At 41.1% G+C, this 23,448-nt stretch overlaps 1 protein-coding gene across 2 annotated transcripts in view; it reads right to left on the minus strand.

The window, feature by feature from the left end:
* RBPJ (recombination signal binding protein for immunoglobulin kappa J region) overlaps window positions 1–23,448 on the minus strand; it is a 226,781-nt gene that overhangs the window by 149,897 nt on the left and 53,436 nt on the right. The window lies entirely within an intron of this gene.

The raw sequence follows: 23,448 nt of genomic DNA on the forward strand, positions 1-23,448 counted from the left end.
AAAGGTGACCTGAAACAAAATCGGATCCTCTTCTATTTTACAGATTTAGAGATCCACCAGCCTCTGGGAGCCCCAGGAAGAGCAAGTAAGATAAACGGCGGATAAACCCATCCCCTGCTCTACCTTGAACTCGAGAGAAGAGACAACTGGTTGATGATTTGCATCATCAGAAGGTACAGATATAAGGCTATTTGGGTTTTAAAAATTAATGTTATTATGGAAGAGAAGAAAAGCACCTCTTTGGAATTTTTGCAATAAGATGGTGATGAAGAGGTTCAGATTATGGAAAGAAATTTGGAAAATTTTTTTGATAATTGACACTTCTACCTTTAGTATAATTTTACCTGATGTTTTTACCACTGAAGCTTTTGTAACAGATGCTACCAGTGATGACTGATGTTTTTCGGAAACTTTGTGGCTTACAACTCTCCTTCTACGAAATGTCATTTATCTACCAATCCATTCCTCCCTCCTTCCATCCATCCTCTGTTTCCGGGATATAGATTTTGTGCTACCCAATGTGTTAAGTGCTAGGAGCTCTACAGGGAACAAGATGTGTCAGGACAGTCTGCTGAGGAAGAAGGGCTTAATAACTTTAGGAAACCATAAAATACCTCCTACAGTGGGCAGAGGGCCATGGGAGCACAGGGGAAGGGCATTAACACCACCTCGGGGGCTAATGGTTATTCCTAGTTTAGTGAGAAGCTTAGCTGAAACTCAAAGACATGAGCAGTTGTGGGTCAGGGGGTGGGGAGGGTAGAGGTGGGGTGGGCATGGGGCAGGTGTCAGTGTTTCAGTGCGACTAGGATGGAGAGGGAGAGTGTGTGAGAGAGGGTGAGTGAGAATGGCTTCTCGGCCTTTTGGCTAAGATCAAGTGTGAGAGGGTGAGTGACCGCCCACACGTACGTGATGGGAGGGAAGGGGGAAAGAGAACAGTGATGAGAAGGCTAGAAAGATGATCAGGAAGGGGATTACATGGCAAGATAAAGAGTTCAGAAGGCAATGCAAGTCTGCTGAAGAATTGTAAAGTAGAAGAAATGGCAGGGTCAACTGTGCAGTTTAGAAAGATCAATCTGGAGGACAGACTCTATAGAGGACAAACGCTATGGAGGACAGACGCTACAGAGAGAGCAAAGAGGACAGTCTGTTAAAAGGTTGCTGCAGTGCTCTGGGCTGGACATGCTAGAGATGGAGATTAATAAGGATGTATCGATTAATTCGACACATATTTACGGAGGCATACTGGGACCAGACTGTGGATGAACATGCACCTATCTCCACAAAGTTTACAATCTGGGGAAGGAAATAGAGATAATAAAGGAATTATACAAAAGATGTAAAATAACAACTGTGATAAGTTCAACTGTGGCAGAGATGGCCCTCCCCCTACATCTGTTGTTTGCTTCTTCATCCAGGTGGACAGAAAAACTGCATTTCCCAGCTTCCCTTGCAGTTGGGTACGGTTGTGTGACTGAAGTCTAGCAAGGACTTGGATAGGGAGTGGAAGGGAAGTAAAGCAAGAGGAGCCTTGTTCTCTAAATGTGTGGAGAAACGTTGCTCTGACAACCTGAATCCCAGCCCAGGAGTGTTATGTGGGCAGGAATTAGCTCCTAATGGCTGAGTGGTTACATATTTGGGTCTATTTGTTACATCAGCTCAGCACAGCATAAACCAATATATACTGTAAAAGGGAGCCACAGAGTGCAATGCAAGAGCACAGTTGGGGCACCTGACATAATCTGGGGAAGGAAAGTCAGGAAGATTTTATTGTGGAGCTGTAAGGATAATTCAGAGTCTCCTGAGTCTGGTAGAAGCAGACCATTCAAGAAAGGCCCAACCGGGGATCCCTGGGTGGTGCAGCGGTTTGGCGCCTGCCTTTGGCCCAGGGCGTGATCCTGGAGACCCGGGATCGAATCCCAGGTCGGGCTCCCGGTGCATGGAGCCTGCTTCTCCCTCTGCCTATGTCTCTGCCTCTCTCTCTCTCTCTCCCCGTGTGTGACTATCATAAATAAATAAAAATTAAAAAAAAAAAAAAGAAAGGCCCAACCGATGGACTCCAAAAGACCAGATAAATGGATGTGTAGAAGAAGAAATTAAAGATAGTATCCAAAAATAAATAAATAAATAAAGATAATATCCAAGATTCTGCTTTGGGAAACCTGATGGATGATAATGCTGGTGTAAGAGCATAGAGGAAAAAGGACAAGTTTTGGTGAGGAGATAAGATCAATTTTGGACATAAGAAATTCATGGTGCCTGAAGACCACACTAGAGATGTCCAGACTATTGGAATTATGTTTCTGAAGCTCTGTAGAGAAGGATTAGGTGGCAGGTAGACTTTGGGGAGTCTTCTCCCTCTAAATAATAGTTGAAATAAGGGAAGTAAAGCAAACAAGATGGTGTAGTGTCAGAAACGCAGAGGGTAAAACATGGACTCCCAAGGAATACCAACGTAACGGCAGAATCTAGGAAGAGGAGGCTTCAAAGAAAACTCAGAGAGTAGCAGTCAGAATGGTAAGAGGAAACTAGAGGAGAAAGGTATCCTAAAAACAAAGGGAAAAAATGTTACACCTGTATCTTTCTAATTTAAAGAAACTTAGAATGAAAGAATGAACTTTCTAATTTAAAGAAAGAATGAACTTTCTAATTTAAAGAAACTTTAAATGAAAGAATGAACTTTCTCTGATACTTTTGCATGATAGGAATCTGATTTAGGATGGCCATAGAACATTGCTAGATTAGACAGTCATTTGAAAGTTCTGGTTTAAAATGTTGGGAAAGAATTGAACACCAATAAAAAATAAATTTATAAAAAAAAATAAAAAAATAAAATATTGGAAAAGTTCTTCCACAATGACAAAGAATTTATATTCATGTGTTAGAAGCTTTGCCTACAATTATCCAAATTGCACAGAATTTCTAACTCAAAGCATCACATACCTGGTCACATTCCTGCTGTAGATAGAGCACTTGATATTTCAGGGTGCTATTTGGGTCTACATCATCATTAGAATAAAGTAGAAGGTGGAAGTAATTTTATAAGTATAGTGAAGTATTCCATCGTAATAAGAAAAGTATAATCTAGACTTTGAAGTTCCTTTCATTGTGGTTTTCTTTTTTCCCTTTGATTTTGCAAATTGTCAAAAACAGATTTTGTTTGGAATAATTTTAATCACCAAAAAAGGACCAACCACTTCCCTCTCTTCTTCCCCTTTATCCTGTTTTTACTTTTCTCAGTTCTCTTACCTTTGACCAAAGGATAGAACCTTCCCCATTTCTTCTCTACTTCCCAAAGCCCAAATTAGCTCTTCTGGTTGACATAAAGCATTTTCTCAAAGAGATTGTAAAAACACATTTCTGCCTTCTTCTTCTGCTCTTATCTTCCACCTCCCTCTCTTTTATTTTTATTATTTTTTATAAGGTTTATTTATTTGGGAAAGAGAGAGAGAGAGCTCATAAGCACATGCAAGTGAGTGAGCAGGGGGAGGAGCAGAGAGAGTGAAAAGCAGACTCCCCACTGAGCATGAAGCCTTGACAACACAGGCTTGATCTCACCACCCTGAGTTCACGACCTGAGCCAAAATGAAGAGTTTGACACTTAACCGATGGAGCCACCCAGGCACCCTAACCTTCCTCTCTTTTAGAAAGAATCTCCTCCTCTTTCCTGCTTATCCACTCATCTTAGCCCTCCAGCTGATGTATCTCTTTCTTTCCTGTGTCTTCTCATTCTTCCTCTTCTTCTACCTTTAAATAGTTTCTTTGCTTCTGCACTTTGGCTTAGGGCCACCATGAGTCAGTGCAAGATTTTCCTCAGTCCCAAAAGCTGTATTTTAACTTTAAGTGGGCACAACCATGCCTTTTCTCATGCTCCCCCCTCCTGTATTTTTTTTCATATATTTTATGTGCTAGATATTGTTTTAAGTGGCTTAGAGGATAAGGCATTGGTCATTTTCTCTGCCCTCAAGGAGTTTATCATCAACAAGTAAAAATTCATGGATTCCTAAAAGCAATTATAGTAAGAGGTGTCATGCATGAACAGCACAGCTAATGAACCATAGTGAGTTCAGAGGAAAAAAAGGAATCCAGGTGGATTTAGAAAAACCAAAATGGCCTCATGGAAAAGGAAAGGAGCTTTCAGCAGAGCTGTGAAAGATTTGCATTTTATGGTTAGTCAGAGCCCTGCAGAAGTACAAAGGAGTGAGAGTGGCATTTCAATGAAGAGCACTTCCAAAATGCAAAATGGGCTACAAGGTACTATTATTTCCATCTCTTCCTAAGTCAGTGCCATCAACAAAACAATTGGCCAAAATATTGGCCAAAAACCCTCCAATATTTGGCCATTTTGAAATGTCAGAATTATCAGAGCTCCTGGGTTACAAAAGAACAGACAGATAAGGCACCTCAGTGGCTCAGTTGGTTAAGCATCTGCCTTCAGCTCAGGTCATGATCCTGGGGTTCTGGGATAGAGCCCGATATCTGCGGTCAGCTCCCTGCAGAGCAGGGAGTCTGTTTCTTCCTCTCCCTCTGCCCCTCTGCCAGCTTATGTGTATTCTCTCTCTGTCAACTAACTAACTAACTAACTAACTAACTAACTAACTAACTAACTAAATAACTAAATAACTAAATAACTAACTAAATAAATAAATTCTTTAAAAAAGAACCCAGACAGGTAACAGCTGCTTTTTTTGTATCCTGAGTCAACTAAACTGTTTGGCTATAGATTCAACAGGTGAGAGAGCTTATGTTCAAGAGCATTAAAAAAGTGTATGATGTTCAGTTTTGAGTTCGTCACAGCCAAAAATGGAACTCTAGCAATAAGAGAATAGTTGGCAATGACCTTTTATTTTTTGGTTTATTCTTAAATTTAATACTTTTTTTTTTGTTCTGATTAGCACTCTAAGTACATGAAAGAGGATTTGTATTTGTAGCAGACAAAACATATATAGAACTTGCCATGCTCCATATTCCCTGCTAGACATGCAGGTCCAGGCTTTGCTCTGTGTGATCCTGCTACCTTGGCTGCAGCTAGTGGACCTGGGAGTCTGTCCCTGCTTGGGGAGGTGGGTGATAGGCAGCCATTGATAGACTTTGAGATGGCTCGATGTAAGTATTCTGCATGATGGAAGCATCATCTTCTTGGTGAACTAATAGGTCTACTCATTTTCCCGGTCAGACCCCCTTTCCTCCTGGAGTTTGATTGTAAGTCCTACAGAAAAAAGCCATAGGTGATAAATAGAGGCAAAAGAAGAGAGATCCAGAGCAGAGGCAGGAGCAAAAAGAGGTAGGAGAAGACACAGAGAAAAGTCCATTGACAGTGAGCAGATTATGAGACAGATGGCCAGCAGAGACGTCAAGTCATCACTATGGTAGACAACTGGAATTGCTGTTGGCTGACTAGAGCTGCTATTGCAGCCTGAAGAAAAATGAATGCTACTCTGTGAGGCCTGGCTGTGCAGCTGCGGAGACCATTTTTTGTGTTTCCCTGCTTCTCCATGTGTTTTTAGCAACACATCATTTCCCCACTAACTGACATAACATGAGTGTCTCTGTTCCTTCTTGCAGAAAGAATCTAGCTCACATAGTAATTTACGGATTATGTTTTTATACCAGGCCACCATGGATAGAAAACATAATTTGGAGGCCATACCCTGAAACCTGTTGAAGTTTACACATTGCTGATAAGATAGTAAGATCCTGGATTGTCTGAGATACTCAGATTGTAGATGGCTTTCTCTTCTTTTTGGTTCCTCTATCTTTAAATGTCTCTACTGCCAGCTACTATTGAGAAGATGGGTGGATACAGGGAGAAGTAGCTCAGGCTAGCTACTTATTATTTCTCCTAACAGTTTGGTGATGGGAAAGTAGAAACAAATGAGTAGATGGTAAAGCATAGAGAAGCAGATTGCACATTGGTTTAAAGGTATGTACTTGAGTCTGAACTTGAGCAAAACCCAACCTCATTCTGACTTAGTTTCTTTATTTGTAAATAGGAGTAATATTATTTTATAGATAGTTTTGAGGAATAAATTATTTATTGATGTAAAAATCTTAGAAAAGGGGCTCCTGGGTGGCTCAGTGATTGAGCATCTGCCTTTGGCTCAGGTCGTGATCCTGGGATCCGGGGATCATCAAGTCCTGCATCAGGATCCCCACAGGGAGCCTGCTTCTCCCTCGACCTGTGTCTCTGCCTCTCTCTCTGTGTCTCTCATGAATAAATAAATAAAATCTTTAAAAAAATCTTAGGAAAGTGAAAGACACATAAATTTTAATGATCTTATTATTATCTGTGCCCCTGGACTACATGTAGTTTAAATAGGATCAGGCAAATAACACACCCAGTGCAGTACCTGACACATAAACTCAACAAATATTAGGAATTGCTGTAACAACAGCATAACAACTAATACTGTAATTCCTCAAGTGGCTTCTCAGTTAATGGACTAATCATTTTATATCCCGATCGACCATATTCTGGGTTGGTACCCAGGATCAAAAGTTGCAGGTAATTACAGAGTCATAAAGGCAGTATCATGTAATGATGAGGAAATCGTGGAACTACCAAGCAGGAGACCAGAGGTTTAGTTCCAGGTCTAGCACCAATGGGCTTTATGACCTTACTCTAGTCATTTGATCTCTTTGAGTTTCAATTTCCTCATTTGTTAAATGAAGGCACAGTGTTCTCCAAGCTCCTAAATGCTGTGATTCTAAGTTTCCAAGTGGCTTTTAAAATTTTCAAAACTCGGTTTGCAGATATACATTTCCAAGCAAATTAAAAATCTATCCTTGCAGCTGGTATTGACTTCAGTTCTTCTAGACATGGGAAAACATTCCTTTTTCATTTCCTGAGACCATTTTTCACAGGATCTGAAATAAGGAATGGTGTACATTCCACTGTGTAGTGTTGCTTTCTAATCATTTTTATATATTTTTAAATGTATACTTCTAGCATAGTATAAACTAAATGGCTAAAAGTTTAGCATGTTTAAGGGTAGAAATATAATTAAGTGTGGACTAGAAAAAGTAATTTAGAAATTATCTCTGGCAGGCATGCATGACCTGGGTGGCTCAGTGGGTTAGGTATCCGACTCTTGATTTGGGCTTAGGTCATGATTTCAGGGTCATGAGATTGAGCTCTGGCTGTGCACTGGGCATGGAGTCTGCTTAAGATTCTCTTTCTCTCTCTCTCCCTCTGCCCACCGCCCCCTCCTCACTCTCTCTCTCTTAAAAAAAAAAAAAGGAAAAAGAAATTATCTTTGGCAGTATCTAAAATTTGTCCCTATTGTCTTCACAGACTTTATTATATTAAGAAATTTTATAAAGTTGTCAATCCTGTCAGTGGCACCCTGATTTCTCCAGAAACATCATACTGGCTAAAATTTATGCAGCTTTTTTATTTTTTTTTCTTTCCAAAAGCCAGGGAGCCTGCTATTCCATTTTTATTTCCAAAGGCAGGGTGGGGTTGTGGCTTGGCAGTGGAGGGTGTGGTTCTGATGGGGCTGGCTGGGCAGGAAAATAAACACTACAGCATGTGGTTGTGATGACAGTTCAGTGTCTACAGACCATACATCCTTGAGAACTCTGTGTTTATGCATAAAATATCTCCAACTGATTTAGAACTATTTATGAATCCAAGGGAGTGCTGCTGAGGAAGAGAGAGAGAGAGACAGAGACAGAGAATGAGAGACAGAAAAGGAAGGTAAGGAAAGGGGGAAATAATAAATGAATACAGACCACGGAAGTATTAAACAAGAAGAACCCTCAATGATCATCTAGTCTAGCTTACTAAATATATTTCATAGGGAAATCTGAGGCCTAAAGAGGTTCAGTACCTGCCAGAGGTTACTCCATTACTCAGCAACCAAGCTAGGACTAGAACTTAGGTGATTCCTGAACTTGGGTATTCACTCATTCATTCATTCATTCATTCATTCATTCATTCATTCATTCAAACAATGTTACTGAAAGACTTCCATGTGTAGGCTTCATATTAGGCATTTAGTGACAAGACACTCCAGTAGCTTATAGTCTAAGGTAGGGAGATATCAAAGCATAAGGTAGTTCCCAATAAAAGGTAGGGATGAAATCAGAGTACTGAGAGCTTTAAAGGAAATAAAACAAGGTGGTAAACTCAGGGTGATGGCATGTGTGGGGAAGGAAGTCTCTAAGGAGTTAGTTGAGCGATGTGAAGGAAATAACCATGCAAACATTATAAAACAGCATTTTTAGGCAGAGGACATAGCTCTAAAGTGGGAATTTATTAGGAGTTGAGGAGAGAAGAGGTGTGACCCCACAGCATGGTGAGCCAGAGGGACAGTGGTGTCAGTGGTGGTGGGAGAGGGAAGGCATGGGCCAGATCGGGCACGGCTGTAGGACCGCAGTCAGGATTGGGTTTTATGCTACATGCAGTGGGAACAGTTGGAGAGTCTTAAGCAGGCAGTGACATGATTTGATTTATAGTTAAGAAAGGCCACTCTGACATATTGTATGGGGAATGGATCGGAAGGGGCTAGAGTAGAAGCAAGGAAACCAACTAAGATGCTACAGGACTTACTTAGGTGCAGGATGATGTGGACCATATGGTTGCAGTAAAGTTGGGAGGAAGTGGACAGACTCTGGTGCTAAGGGAAAACACCATTAGGCATGTCCCCAACCTTATTACTTATTACTCAACATTTTTATTACTAATAAGGGGAAAGATGGAATGTCTAAGTAAAGCAACATTCCAAAACCTTTCAACATGATGATCATCATTTTTCACTAATGTTGTTTTAGGCCGTGTACCTGTTTAAAATATGATTACTGTTTGTAAACTTAGAGGGACCAGAATCTCTACCTTATGTCACTCCAATTTTGGAATAAAAATAATCACAAGAAAGCAAACAGATGCCAGGATTATAAAATACAACAAGCTTCCAGTTTATGGTCCGAAGTCAGCATAGGTTTAGCTCAACTTTGCGTACGCCTTATAGATGTATATCCACGTAGACATTCATATTTCCATGATTTTATTCATGACCAGGGCTGCAGGGGCAAGACCACAATATATTCCGTATAAAAGTGGATCAGCAGACGTTAGAGATAGTTCTAACACTGAGGGTTGAAATATCTGCTTTGCAGAATTTAACCAACCAGGAAGAGTTGATAAAAATTCAGTTAATGGGGCACCTGGGTGGCTCAGTCAGTTAAGCATCTGCCTTCAGTTCAGGTCATGAACTCAGGGTCTTGGGATCTAGCCCCACATCAGGCTCCCTGCTTGGCGAGCAGGCTGCTTCTTCCTCTCCCTCTGCCCACCTACTACCGCTTGTGCTCTCTCTCTCTCTCTCTCAAATAAATAAAAGAAATAGTTTTAAAAATTCAATTAATGAGACTTTAAGAGTTTTTACTTTGTTTTGTTTGTATTTTTGCATCCTATAATAATAGCATTAGCAAATACAACTTTGATTATACGTGTAGTATTCGGTTACCCAGTTGAGAATATTTTCCCATGTGTGGAAAAGGCTTAAGCATGACATAAAGCTCATGGAACATGCTCAAAACCTACAGCTCAAATGACCCTGTCCTATCAGTAGCTGTCACTGAACACCCCTAATACTCCCCCAGATGCTTTCAATATGTTACACACAATCCTTACGCAGACATGCAAGTGTGGTACTGTTATCGATCTCTCATTTGGAAAAGAGGCAGCTGGGGTTCAGATGTGGTGGAAACAGGGCAGGACAGAAAACCAGCCTAGTTCCTGGGCCCGATCTTTCGGATATGCCCGATGTCATGAATCATTCATTCTGACTTTGGCATAGAGTAACATTTACATATAAATCCACATTCACATTCAAAAACTGATGTTCTCCGGCCAAAGACCTATTTAGCTGTTTGTGCTGACATTTCCCATCATGACAGCTGTGGTCTGGAAATTCTGCATCAAGTTAACTGCTAGGTTAGTGTTTCTCAGACTTGAGCAACGTATGGAACTTTTTGATAGGGAATAAACATTTATCATTGATTTAAATTACCTTTCAAAGGACGCAACTTTAAAATATATAAATAGAAAACTAGTTATAGACTCCTTGTGTTTACAGCTTTGACATGTGCAATAATAGAACCCAGAGTGAATTTAAAAATTAAATTCAAACCATAAAAGAAAAAAAAAGGAAAATTTTAAAAAATTAAATTCAAATATTTCTAGAGAAATTCTTTGGTCCACATTATTGCAGCCTTTCCCCCCCACCCCCCCACCCCCCATGAAAATAGCACTGACTACTGTCACAGGTTCTTTTTACTCAAATTCTCACTACTGTGACTCTGTGATGGTCCCATTCTTCTACTTTCTTCTATTGGAGCTACTTCAACACCTTCATTCCTATAGTGCACATGACATCACTGGCTCTGTAACAGAGTGAACTTACTAGGTCTACCTCTATTCTTTTTGTGTTATCCTTGACTTGGCATCATGACAATTATAGAAACTGCCCATAAATTAGGGTACCAATGTGGGTTGGCAATACTCAACAGCTGCTCATGCAGATGATCCGAATAATGCTTATAACTACATTTTAGATTATCTCAAAAATGAAAGCACAAAATTGCACTTTATAAAAAAAAACGTGTGGATTTATAAGAGTATGTCTGGGAAATCACAGGGTTCCACAAAACCCACTTTGAGAAAACTTACATTTGCATTGTATAGTCTCAGATTCTTTCTTCATTTTCACCACCCAGGTGGGATAATTTTTTAAGATTTCATTTATTTATTCATGAGAGACACAGAGAAAGAGGCAGAGACACAGGCAGAGGAAGAAGCAGGCTCCCTGCGGGGAACCTGATGCAGGACTCGATCTCAGGACCCCAGAATCAAGACCTGAGCTGAAGACAGATGTTCAACCACTGAGTCACCCAAGCATCCCCAGGCAGGATAAATTTTACTTCCATAGAATGTCATCCTCACATCCATCATACTATGGAATACAAAGCAAGTGGTGAAAAAAATGGGGTAGCCCCATCTGTCCTGACTTGAAGACATGGCCACAATTTATTAAGTGGCAAAAGCAGTATGGCAGGATAAAAAACAGGCACTCAAAACAGATGCTTGTACACCAGTGCTCAAAGCAGCATTATTCACAATAACAAAATATGGAAAGAGGCCATGTCCATCAGTAGATTAGTAGATAAACAAAATGTGGTCTATACACACAATAGAATATTATTCAGCCTAAGAAGGAATGACTTTTTGAGTCTTGCTACATCATGGATGAACCTTGAAAACACTAGCCTAAGTAAAATAAGTCAGACAAAAATGAACAAATATTGCATGAGGTATCTGGAATATGCAGATTTATGGGAACAGAAAGTAGAATGGAGATTACTAGGGGATGGGGGAGGAAAGAATGAGGAGTAATTGCTCAATAGGTACTGAGTTTCTGTTTGGAATGATGAAAAATTCTAGAAACAGATAGTGGTGATGGTTGCATAAATTGCGAATGTGCTTAATTAACACCATTGAATTCTACACTTAAAAATAGTTAAAGTGGTATATTTGATGTTAGATATTTTAAAAACACAATAAAATGTTTTTAAAATAAAAAGTGTCAGCATCCATGATGTTATAATATATGGCATATGCTTGTGTATATGTAAACACACATATACATACTATATACATACATGTATAAATGCACAGGGATTTTCTCTAGGATATGTACTAAATTATTAAGAGTAAAAAGTTAAGAGGAGTGTTATGGATTGAACTGTGTCACCAGAAAAAGATACTTTCAAGCCCTAACCCCCCAGAACCTCTGAAAATGACCTTATTTGGAAATAGAACAGTTGCAGATATAAGTAAGATATCATAGTAGGGAGAGTCCCTAATCCAATATTATTTGTGTCTTTATAAGAAGACAGACATGCGAAGACAGACACATACGGAAAACATCACATGAAGACAGAAGATTGGAGTGGTGCTTTTACAAACCAAAGAATGCCAAATTTTGCTGATAAACCACTAGAAGCAAGGAAGAAGTAAGGAAGGACTCCCATATAGGTTTTAGAGAAAGTGGGGCCCTGCCAACACCTTGATTTCAGACTTCTAGTTTCTAGAACTTTGAGAAAATAAATTTCTATTGTAAACCACCTAGTTTGTGGTACTTTGATATGATAGCTTTAGGAAACTAATACCATGGGCTTTATTTTATAAATAAATAAATATATATTTAAGTAGCCTCCATGCCCAATGTAGGGCTTGAACTCATGACACTGAGAAATCAAGAGTCGCTTGCTCTCCTGAGCCAGCTGGGCACCCCCATACTCTTGTATTGTTAGATATTTTACCTTGGATATGATTGAACTCTTCAACCAAAGGAAAAACGTTCACTTAGCCTTGTTAGTCATCAGGAAAATGCAAATTAAAATTACAATGTAAGACCATTACACACACACACACCAGAATATCTAAAATTTAAAAGACCACTTAAAGTTGGTGAGGCTATAGAGCAACTGGAACTATATATTGTTAGTAGAACATAGTTGTTATAACCACTTGGAAAACTATTTATTTATTTATTTTAAATATTTTATTTATTTATTCCTGAGAGACAGAGAGAGACAGAGACAGAGACAGAGACACAGGCAGAAGGAAAAGCAGGCTCCATGTGGGGAGCCCGATGTAGGACTCGATCCAGGGTCTCCAGGATCAGGTCCTGGGCTGAAGGTGGCGCTAAACAGCTGAGCCACCTGGGCTTCCCAGGGAAACTGTTTAATAATGTCTCTTAAAGCTGAAAATAAAGATACCTGTAGTAATTATACTTCTTGATGGAGACCCTATGTAAACTTACATATGTTCATCCAAAGACATGTACTAAGACGTTTATGGCAGCCCTATTCTTTTAGTAGTTCCAATCTGTACTAATCCTAGATGCCCATCAACAATAGAATAAATAAGTAAATTATGCTATAATCATATAATGGAATACTATACAGCAGTGAAAATACATGAAACAACATGGAAGGATCTTAAAAACACAATGTTGAGGGATCCCTGGGTGGCGCAGCGGTTTGGCGCCTGCCTTTGGCCCAGGGCGCGATCCTGGAGACCCGGGATCGAATCCCACGTCGGGCTCCCAGTGCATGGAGCCTGTTTCTCCTCTCTCTGCCTGTGTCTCTGCCTCTCTCTCTCTCTCTGTGTGACTATCATAAATAAATAAAAAAAATTAAAAAAAAAAAAAACCACAATGTTGAATGAGAGAAGCCAGATACAAAAGAGTACATACTGTGTGATTTTAATTTATACAAAGTTTAAAAATAGCTAAAACGAATCTATGTTGCTTTGTGATTACTCTTTGGTAGGGGTAGTGGCTAGGAGAGAGCTCAAAGGCAATGTCTAGAGAATTGGTGATGTTCTGTTTCTTACTCTCAGTGGTGGTTAGGGGGAGCTAATAATTTATTATGGTGTATGATTTGTAACTTCTCTGTATGCATGTTATAGTTCAACAAAGTGCTTACTTAAACTCTAAAAAATCATTCTTTTTGTATTAGAAATCACCACTTTTTCTTTGGCTTCTGAAATACTGTTACTTTTCTCTCTCCCAGTCTATTAAATCAACAATTTTTTTTTTTCTTTTGTGACCAACAAAGTCACTGTGCTAGGCAAGTCACTGTGCTAGGCAAAGGATTCCACTACTTTGATAGGAAGATGACAGTCATATTTTTAAAACTTAAAAACTCTGTTCTAGAAGCTGCTTGTCAAGACTTTCTATTACTCTTCATGATTCTTTCCTATCAGAGATTTGCATTCCCTCTTTGGCTTCTGCATAAAGCTGTTTTGACACAGTGGTCACCTCCCAGCTGGTTTTCTTGGCTTTTGCCCAAGAAAATCCTGCTTTCTGATCTCTGGTCTCTTGTTCTCCCCAGCTGTTCCTAATCTTTGAACTCTTAATCTGCCATCTTGGATAGATCAGATTCTTCCTGGCTCCTCTCTCCCATCACTTCTTTCAAGAATTTGAAGAATGAAAAATTCCTTCAAGTCTGCATTTCTATCCCATGGAGACTTGAGCTTACTCTGCTCTCAGGGAATTATTCATTATTATATATATTATATATATCTCCTAAATATAATTATGGCTATATCCAAAGAGGGTCTGGCTATATCCAAAAAGGGTTTGGTTTATTTTCCTGTTTTGTATTATAGTTTGTATTGGCTAAAGGATTTTCAAGAGAAAACATTTTTTACTTCAAAACAGGTAAACGAGTATCCTCACTATTATTTATCATTATCTGGGAGGTTCTAACTATGTAATAAGACAAGAAAAGCAAATGAAGTTTTAAAATACTGAAAAGAAAAGGTGAAGTTATCTTTTGTGCATGTTATGTACTTTTATGGTTAGAAATCCAAAATGACTCAATTAAAAATATTAAAACCAATAAGAGAATTGGAAGAGTGACTGAGCATATGATAAATATTTTTTAAAAAACCAATAACTTCTCTTTATATTAGTAATAGTGAGTTACATATAGAACATACAAAATAAATTCTTTAAAAATAGTGTCATGAACAAATTGAACTATAGATGTCTAGAACCTGGGCAGCCCAGGTGGCTCAATGATTTAGTGCCATCTTCAGCCTAGGGCGTGATCCTGGAGACCCGGGATCAAGTCCCACATCGGGCTCCCTGCATGGAGCCTGCTTCTCCCTCTGCCTGTGTCTCTGCCTCTCTCTCTCTCTCTCTCTGTGTCTCTTGTGAAAAAAAAAAATAAATCTTAAAAAATAAAGAAGTCTAGAACCCATCTAGAGAAAGTAGTTAAAAAAAAAAAAAAGGAAAGAAAGCAGTACAATTTCATTGAAGTAAAATAAAACATGTCTTAATAAATGGAGAGATATATCAAAATCTTAGATTAAAAAAAATCTTGAAAATAAAATATTTCCCAAGTAATATAAAAATGTTACTGGATCCAGTTGAAGTCCCACTAAGGACTGAGTAATGGAAAGGATATTAGAAAATAAAAAGTCAAAAATTGTCAAAATAATCTTAAACAAGAATAATAAAGGCCAATATGCTATGCAATGTATTTTTTAAAAGTAAAATGAAATGACAGCAATAAAAATAGCATAGTATGTCATATAGATAATAGATAATACTTTTGTAGCCCTAGAAATTGGTTTATTGTTTTTTATGAGCAAGGTGCTTATAAATGAGCCACACTATCCACAGTAGGATGTGAAGCCCCTAAGCAATATAAGATCCTGCTGAACTCAGGAGTTCCACTTTTCCCCTTCCATTTAGTCAGGCAACACACTTAAAGTAGGCACCAGACTGTGCTTTAAGAGACAACTGTGCAGGAGACCCTAGAGTTTGAAAGTCTAATGAGAGAAATAGGCAATTACAGTACCAAAGGGCAACACATCCGCCTGTGGGGATCTTGCTTCTCCTCATTTCTATCAATTCACCTGAGCCCCCAGTCTGACAGGTTATATGTTTGTGGTCCCTTAGCCAGTGCCACTGGCATTTTCTCAAAGAGCCAGGCAAGCAAAAATCCCCAGAAAAGTTAATATCCTTGTAGCAGGCCATCAAAACGTAAATTATAACTCACTAGAACAGTGGTTCTTCAAACTTGCAATCTTAGGGATGCCTGGGTGGCTCAGCGGTTGAGCATCTGCCTATGGCTCAGGGCGTGATCCTGGAGACCAGGGATCAAGTCCCACATCGGGCTTTCTGCATGGAGCCTGTTTCTCCCTCTGCCTATGTCTCTGCCTCTCTCTGTGTGTCTCTCATGAATAAGTAAACAAAATCTTAAAAAACAAAAAACAAACTTTCAATCTTAAATGTCATAGCAATCAGCATACCGAAATCAATCTTATTGATGTGCACTAGCAATGAACAATCTGAGAATGAAATTAAGAAAATTCTATTTATAATAGCACTAAAAAATATACTTAGGAATAAGTTAAACAACAACAACAAAAAAACATAAGACTTGTACACTGGAAACTACAAAGCATCATTGAAATAAATTAAAGAAGACCTAGATAAGTGGAAAGACATCCCATGTTCATGGATGGAAAGACTTAATATAACTAAGGTTGCAATATTCCCCAAATTGATCCACAGATTCAATTTTATTATATGTGCTCCCGAAGCAAGCACTGATCCACAGATTCAACACAATCCATATCAAAATCGTAGCTGGCTTATTTGCAGAAATAAAATTCACATGGAAATTAAAGGGGCCCGGGGTAGCCAAAGCAGTCTTTAACGAGAACAACAAAGTTGGAAGATTCAGACTCTTCTATTTCAAAATGTATAAAGCTAGAGTAATCAAGACTGTGTGATACAGGCATGAAGAGAAGAGAATTGAGAGTCCAGAAATAAACCTATACATCTATAGTCCATTGGAACGGTGTGATCAAAACAAAATACAGGATACCCAGTTAAATTAGAACGTCAGAAAAGCAACATTTTTTAGTAGGTCCTGTGTAACGTTCAGAACATACTTATACAAAAAAATTATTTGTAGTTTATCTGACATTCAAAGTTAATAAGGCATCCTGTATTTTTATGTGCTAAATTTGGCAACCCCTAAACTGGGAGGCAGGACAGACAGGCTTCGCCCACACTGTCATCTGCCAAAATCTCTGGGAAGAGGGTGGTGGGAGTCCTAAGCGTTTAGTCACTTAAGTTTTTGCCAAAGAGATTCTAGTTTCTTTACAATAACATCCTTTACAAGGAAAAATAGTGCAAAGTGGCAAATTGCATTTTCCCTCTCATTAAAAAAAATATATATCTTGGCTTTGAGTAGAACCAGGATGAAAATAGAGAACGAAACAGAGTATAACTGGATTTGCCATAATCACTGAAACAATTAAGGAAACGTTTTCCATTTCCCCATAAACAGAGTTCCTCTCTATCAGAGGCCCCCCCACCCTCCCTCTTCTCTCTTCGCTCCTCTCTTCCCAATGCATTGTGACTGGTCTGGAAATATATCCTGGGATCCTCGGTTGGCATTTGCTTTTAGTACATTCCGAGGTCAATTTGGACAAAGTTTACAGTCTTTCCTTGATTACATTGCGCCTAAAGTGTTAACCCTGTTAGCAGTCACCGCACAGATTTCCTCAATGAGACTCTTGTGTGCTTGACAATGTAACTATTTATTTGCAAAGTCACTACCATTGACATTTGTGCTGCTCAATGCTAAGTGTTACCAGCGCTTTCTTTATGTCACTGTTTCTCTTCAGTAACCAAGAAAAGCAAAACAAAGTACAAATAACTGCTTATTCAGAAAGAAATCTTGGATTGTTCCTTAAACCTGCTCCAGGCAGCACATACAGACTTTGGAGTGATCTGGAAAATATGAAAAGCACTTGGCTGGGAGACAAAACCCAAACTGATCTGCAGTGATGGCAAAAGCAGAAATAGGAGCTCAATAATAAAAATAAATCTCTGGACGGCTGATTGTGGCTTCAGGAGGGAGGAGACGGTCTCAGAAGTTAGACAGTTATCTGTGCAGCTATTGCTTGGGAGAAGGTGGGGGAGGCGGGAATCTTGGGGCTTTGCTTCAGGGCCTGTCCCTCAATTGTTGGCTGATTGATTGAAAAAGGCAAATGGGGCCGCAGTCTCGCTGCCAAGGGTTTTATTGGGCCTCAGCCCTCCCTGGGTGCATGGAGTGGGGACTCGCTGTGGTCCTCACCTGCTGCTTTGTTCCAGCAAAGCTGGCGTCTTGCAGCCGCTGCCACTCAGGCCTCTAAGCCGTTGTCCCGGCTGTCCTGAGGGTGTAAACCCTGCCACCCCCATCTGCCCCTCCACCTGCCTCCCTGCCTTTAAATATCCTCCTGCAACCCCACCACTTCTGGGAAGCTCTCCCGATCGGTCGCCGCCCACTTGTCTCCAATTGCCGGCACCATCCCCTGGCTGAGCCACTCTGCAAATGACCACATCTCACTGCTGCCGATGGTTTGCGTGGTACCATAGAGGGGGAGAAAGGCAGGTGGAGGTGGGGGGGGGGCAGGTTTCATCAGCCCTGTCATCAGCACTGTGACCTCACAGTCATGGTGATTGGCCGCACAATCACCCCGAAACCACCCCTACAACCAGAGAGCCCTGGCAGGGTGCAGAGCAAGGGCTGGGCTTTCACTGGTTCCCTTTTATTTTATCCCCGTGTTAAAACTACAGGAGAAGTGCAAGAATTCTTGTTTTTTTGGGGGCCAGAAATTGAAGGGGAGATAAGAGGCCGGGGTCAAGGTCAAATAGCTCCTTCAAGGTGGAGCTGGAATTGGGAGCCAGAGGGTCCGAGCTCTGACTGCCAAAGCCAAGTTCTTACTGTCAAATCCAGATGCCAGGCGAGGGACCTTTCTTATTTCTCAACAGCCCCGTGAAGTGTGTGTTATCTCCACCTCACACTCATCACGAAGCGACTAAGTCAACAAGTTTTAGTGGTTTATGCATGATCGTGCCTTTAGGAAGGAGGCAATGCTTCCACATAGGAGGCTTACACCTGCAGAGGAAAACAACAAAATGCATGTTGTGCTCTAACAAGTTTGCAAAGTGCTGGGTCACATCTAACTAAAAACAGTTTTTTTTTTTTTCCCTACCAATTGTGTTATTGTTTCCCCTTAGGACTTCCTAGAGTCTTTAATGCCACAAAAGGTGCGCTGTGAGTCTCCAGAAAAAAAAGGATTTAATAGCCTTCCAAACGTATTGGACCATGAAGCTGTTTGTGAAACACTCTACTACACTATTTAAGACTTGACACCTGCGTGACCAAGCTACAGCTAGACATACACGTGTTGTTGCTGTTACTTGTTTAGGAGGTAGTGACAAAGGTGCCCCAGGTGCTTCCCAGGCTGGTCGAGCTGTTGAGCCTGCCAGGACCGACTAGCTGCGTTGGTCCTCGGAGCCTGGCCCCCAGATGCTGTTTGCTTCATCAGTTCATTGAACTGGTGTTTGTTTTTGCTGCTGTTTTGTGTGCTCTCTGTGGCTTTCTGGATTCTTCCTGTTGGGTTCTAATGAGGGCCCAAGTATTTCACAAGGGAGTCTCCTGTCAAAATCCAATAGAACAGGGGCACCTGAGAGGCTCAGTCAGTTAAGCGTCTGCCTTTGGCTCGGGTCATGATCTCCGGGTCCTGGGATGGAGCCCTGCCATCATCGGGCTCTCTGCTCAGCGGGGAGCCCGCCTCTCCCTCTCCCTCTGTGCTCGCCCTCTATCTCTCAAATAAATAAAATCTTTAAAATCCAATAGAATAGAACTCAGGGCAAAGTGAAGAGTCCGAACCAGCCTTAGTATAGGTTGACATTCAGCACTCTGCAGTAGTAGCTACCGTGTGTTCAGTAGTTACCATGTTCCAGGTTTAACATGGGTTGTTTCATTTACCTCTTCTGACAACCTGTGGGGTAGATGCTGCTGCAGAAACTTCTAAGATGGCCCTCACATGGTTCCCTCCCACATCGAATCAAGGGCTGCCTTGGGTGACCAACAGAATATGGCAGGGGTGATGGCACGTGACTTCCGAAGGTAGGCATGAAGTCCCGGAGACTTGGACCTTGGTCTCTTGGATTGCTTGCTCTGGGTAGCCAGCTGCCATTCTGTGAAGAGACTCCAGCAACTCTGTGGAGAGGCTGCCGGGGAGAGCAAATAACTCGCCAGCTGTGTGGGTGAGCCGTCTTGGGAGTGGATGCTCCAGCCCCCGGTCAGACTTTCGGAAGACTGCAAATGCCAGGCGACACCTGACTGCAATGTCATGAGCGACCCTGGGCTGCACCCAAATTCTTGGCCCGTAGGGATGACTGTTGTGGTTTTAAGCAACCAAGTTTTGGAGCGAATTGTTACAAGCAAGACATAACTAAAGCACATGCTCTTACTGTCCCTCGTTTGAGGAAACGGAGCAGAGAGAAGTGAAGTGAGTTCCTCAAGGTCACAGGGCTTACGTGCTGAAGGTCACAGCCAGGGTTTATGGGGCTGCGGTAGGAAGCTGCAAAGGACTCTTCACAGCCCCCAACGCTGCCCCAGAAGTGGGTTAGGGGATCCAGAGGTCTATTTCGAGGCCCGTTTATTCAGTGCAGTGCTGTGATAATACAGAAACTCCTGCAGTCTCTCCATGCTTTACCTCTCTTGACCTTCAGGTCCTCGGGGGGTAATACCATCTACCTGGTTGTGGGTGAAATAATTTCATATAGTAAAAGTGCAGGCAGATTCCGGGCCCGGGATATTCTAGGCGCCCTTCCTTTCCAACTCCTTCTTTAGCATCGGGCCTCGCTTTGGTGGTGAGGAAAACAGAAGGTTAGCCCAGCCAACAATCTGTCATTCCCACCCTAGAGGGAATTAGCTCATCAGAATCCAGTCCTAACTGGCAGGAGACTGAGAAGACAGACTTTTTTTTTTGCTTGGAGAGCAAAGGACAGGAAGACATAATTTTTGAGTATGGGTTACTTCGGGAGCAGGCTGGCTTGGATGGGCGCCCCGCAGAGCTTCTGGAATAAAGGGCATCATGAGGGCCCTGTGAGGGCAGGAATGGGGCCCAGCCACCCAAAGTGGGAAGGATCCTTTCTTCACTAATACATCCAGGGCCGCCCGGCCATACCCAAAGTCACCAACAGAGGTGACCTTTGTGCCAGGCATCACCTTGAGTATTTGCTACTTCAGTTTTGGCCAGGAGAGACCAAGAACAGAAAGCAGTAATTCTTTTTCCAAGCTTTTCTGTTTTGTTTGTTTGTTTTCCAAACTCACTGAGAGTCAGAAGTCCTTGGTTCCAGGTGTAGGTATCTTCAGAGATCCACGAAAACCAAAGTGAAGTGTCTTGGTTTAGGTCCCCTGGCCAAACAGAGGCAGAGTTTGGTCTAAAACCCCAACCTATGCTGTAATCGCCCCATTTGATCAAATCAATTTGTTTTGGGCTGAAAGGCCCACATGTCCCTTCTTCCAAGAAGCTTTTCCTCATTAACATCGCCGAAGGTTACTTATTTTTGAAAATTGTCAGCACCAGTATGTCATCTGACACACGCTATTCAACACTTTATTAAGCAAGGGTGTTTGAACTTGTAGCATGTGCCAGGTACTCTACTACCTGCCAGGGCTTCAGCCATGAGCAAAATGCAAAATTCCCCTGTTTTTATGAAGGTTACGTTTACAGGTGAGTGAATGTTGTAAGCGAAACGACAAAATTATAAAAGAAGCTAAAAGGTGATGGAGAAAAGCCAAATGGGGCAGTGGGGGAGGGACAGGGTCTGCGAGGTGGTTGATGCAATTTGCAGATAGAATGGTTTGGAACCTTCTCACTGCAAAGGTGACATTTGGGCAAGACTTGAAAGACTTGAGGGAGTAAGCCATGTGGTCATCTGGGGGAAGAAATACTGCTCTTCCATATATTACTAGGGAATTATTCTCAGGTTCTTTCATGCTTGTAATTTTATTATTCTTCTGTCCCTTAATAAATCCTCACGAGTGTGTATTTCATCTTCTCCTTCCTTTGGGTCTAATATAAGCGCCTTCTGCAGAATGTCATTTGTGCCACAGGCTTTTAATAAATACTTGTTGAATATTTTGGTCAAAGTCATTTTCTCACTATTGCCCTTTTTAGGCAAGAAATTAAGGGAAACCTACAGGAGTCTGGTACTCCGTCCAATAGCCTAAATTACTTAGAACGTACAAACCAACATTCAGCCGTACTATCCAACATTCCGGGTTAGTATTCTTTGCCTTCCATAAACATTACATCTAAAAATATTTACAAAAGTCTTGGCTTCTCCCAAATTCAAAACAGGAAACCCCTATAGTCTCTCAGCCGCCTTTATTCACCTCCAAACCTGAAATGGAATCCACCATCACTATTTGTAATTATATTCTTTTTGTACAATCAGCTCTGACACTTTTTGAAAATGGTTTCCTGCCTAAGCTAGAGACATCCTGTTATTCTTAATAATATTCTGTGCCACCTAAATATTAAGGTGTCTGGAATTCACAAGGACAGAAATCATTCACGGCTGGTAACTTGTTCCTCCTTGACTTTTGCAAAAAGGGACACTTCACAGAAACACTTTCTAATCTCCTTTTGCCCGAGAGTCTCAGTTTTCATACCAATGAGACCTTGACCTTGCTTGATTGAGTGCTTTTTCCATAAGAGTATATGCTCTGAGCTTGCTCGCTTTGATTTTTGTTTTGAAGAGATGGATTGGAAATGAAACAGAATTACAACAGTGATGATCCTAATGACCCCAACAATAATTCACAGCAAGTCCAACACAAAAGACGGAGTCGGCGGCTGAGTAATGGGCAAGGCAACATCTTCATGAAACCAAAGGAATTGGAGGCTTGGGGGCTATCATACTCTAAAGGACAACTGAGTTTAATCCCAAATAGGGAAGGAAAACTTCTTGGAAGAGACAGATCAGATGACAGGTAAGAAGACAGTCAACTGTGTCACAGAGGAGCTTGCTACCTTGACACCTGTGGTCACATAAATGCCATTAAGGATGAATATTAGGGGAACATGAATGTCACCACTCATAATTTTTTTCTTCCTTCCGGTATTTCAATTTACAGCTCCGCACATTCTCTCATAGTCAGCCCTCCAGTGGATTCACTAATGCCTTTTTTACCATCTGGGGAAATACAAGTCCAACCATGCACCAGCTATTCTGAATCTTAATCATTTCAGGATGCCAGTTAGACAAAAAAAGGGACTGACTTAATTCTTTTTTACAGTGCATACAATACTGCTGGAGCATCTGGAGAAGGAAAAGCAGCTGCTCACTGTGTAAGTGAGACCTTGGGCAAATGATTTACCATTCTGAACTTCGCTTCCTTTCACTGTAATGCGGGGGTGATAACACCAAACTTAGACGGTGCTGAGCAACATTAAGAAAAAAAAAAAAAAGGAAAGAAAGAAAAGAAAAAGTAGCCAGCTTACACCAGGCTCCGGGTACTCTTTTAAAACCCTTATGTGTATGCATTTATTTCATTCTCACAACAATCCTATGGCCTCGGTGTTATGATTTACAGATGAGGGAACCAAGTCAAAGAGACCAAGCTATTTGCTTGCAGCCACATAATGGTGGAACTGGCCACAAAAACCACGTACTCAACTGCCACACTAAAATATTTCTCTAATGACGGATGTCAAGTAGCCAGGGCTCAATTAAGGGGCTATCGTTATAGGGAGGTGATACAGTATTTCTTACTTAAAGAGATGCAGTCACAATCGCTTCCCTGAGACTCCCAAACACATTCAGATGGGAAGAAAATGGGAACTGATAAAACAGACACTTTTTAAAGAAAGATTTTATTTATTTGTTTGAGAGAGATGGAGCACGCACAAGCAGGCAGAGTGGCAGAGGGAGAGGGAGAAGCAGGCTCCCCACTGCCACTGAGCAGGGAGCCCAATGCGGGCGGGGGTGGGGTGGAGGGTGGGGGGTGGGGGGGATGGCTCGATTCCCAGACCCTGGAATCATGACCTGAGCTGAAGGCAGGTGCTTA

This window comes from Vulpes vulpes, chromosome 14 (genome assembly GCF_048418805.1).
Source record: "Vulpes vulpes isolate BD-2025 chromosome 14, VulVul3, whole genome shotgun sequence".
In the NCBI taxonomy this organism is placed as follows: domain Eukaryota; kingdom Metazoa; phylum Chordata; class Mammalia; order Carnivora; family Canidae; genus Vulpes; species Vulpes vulpes.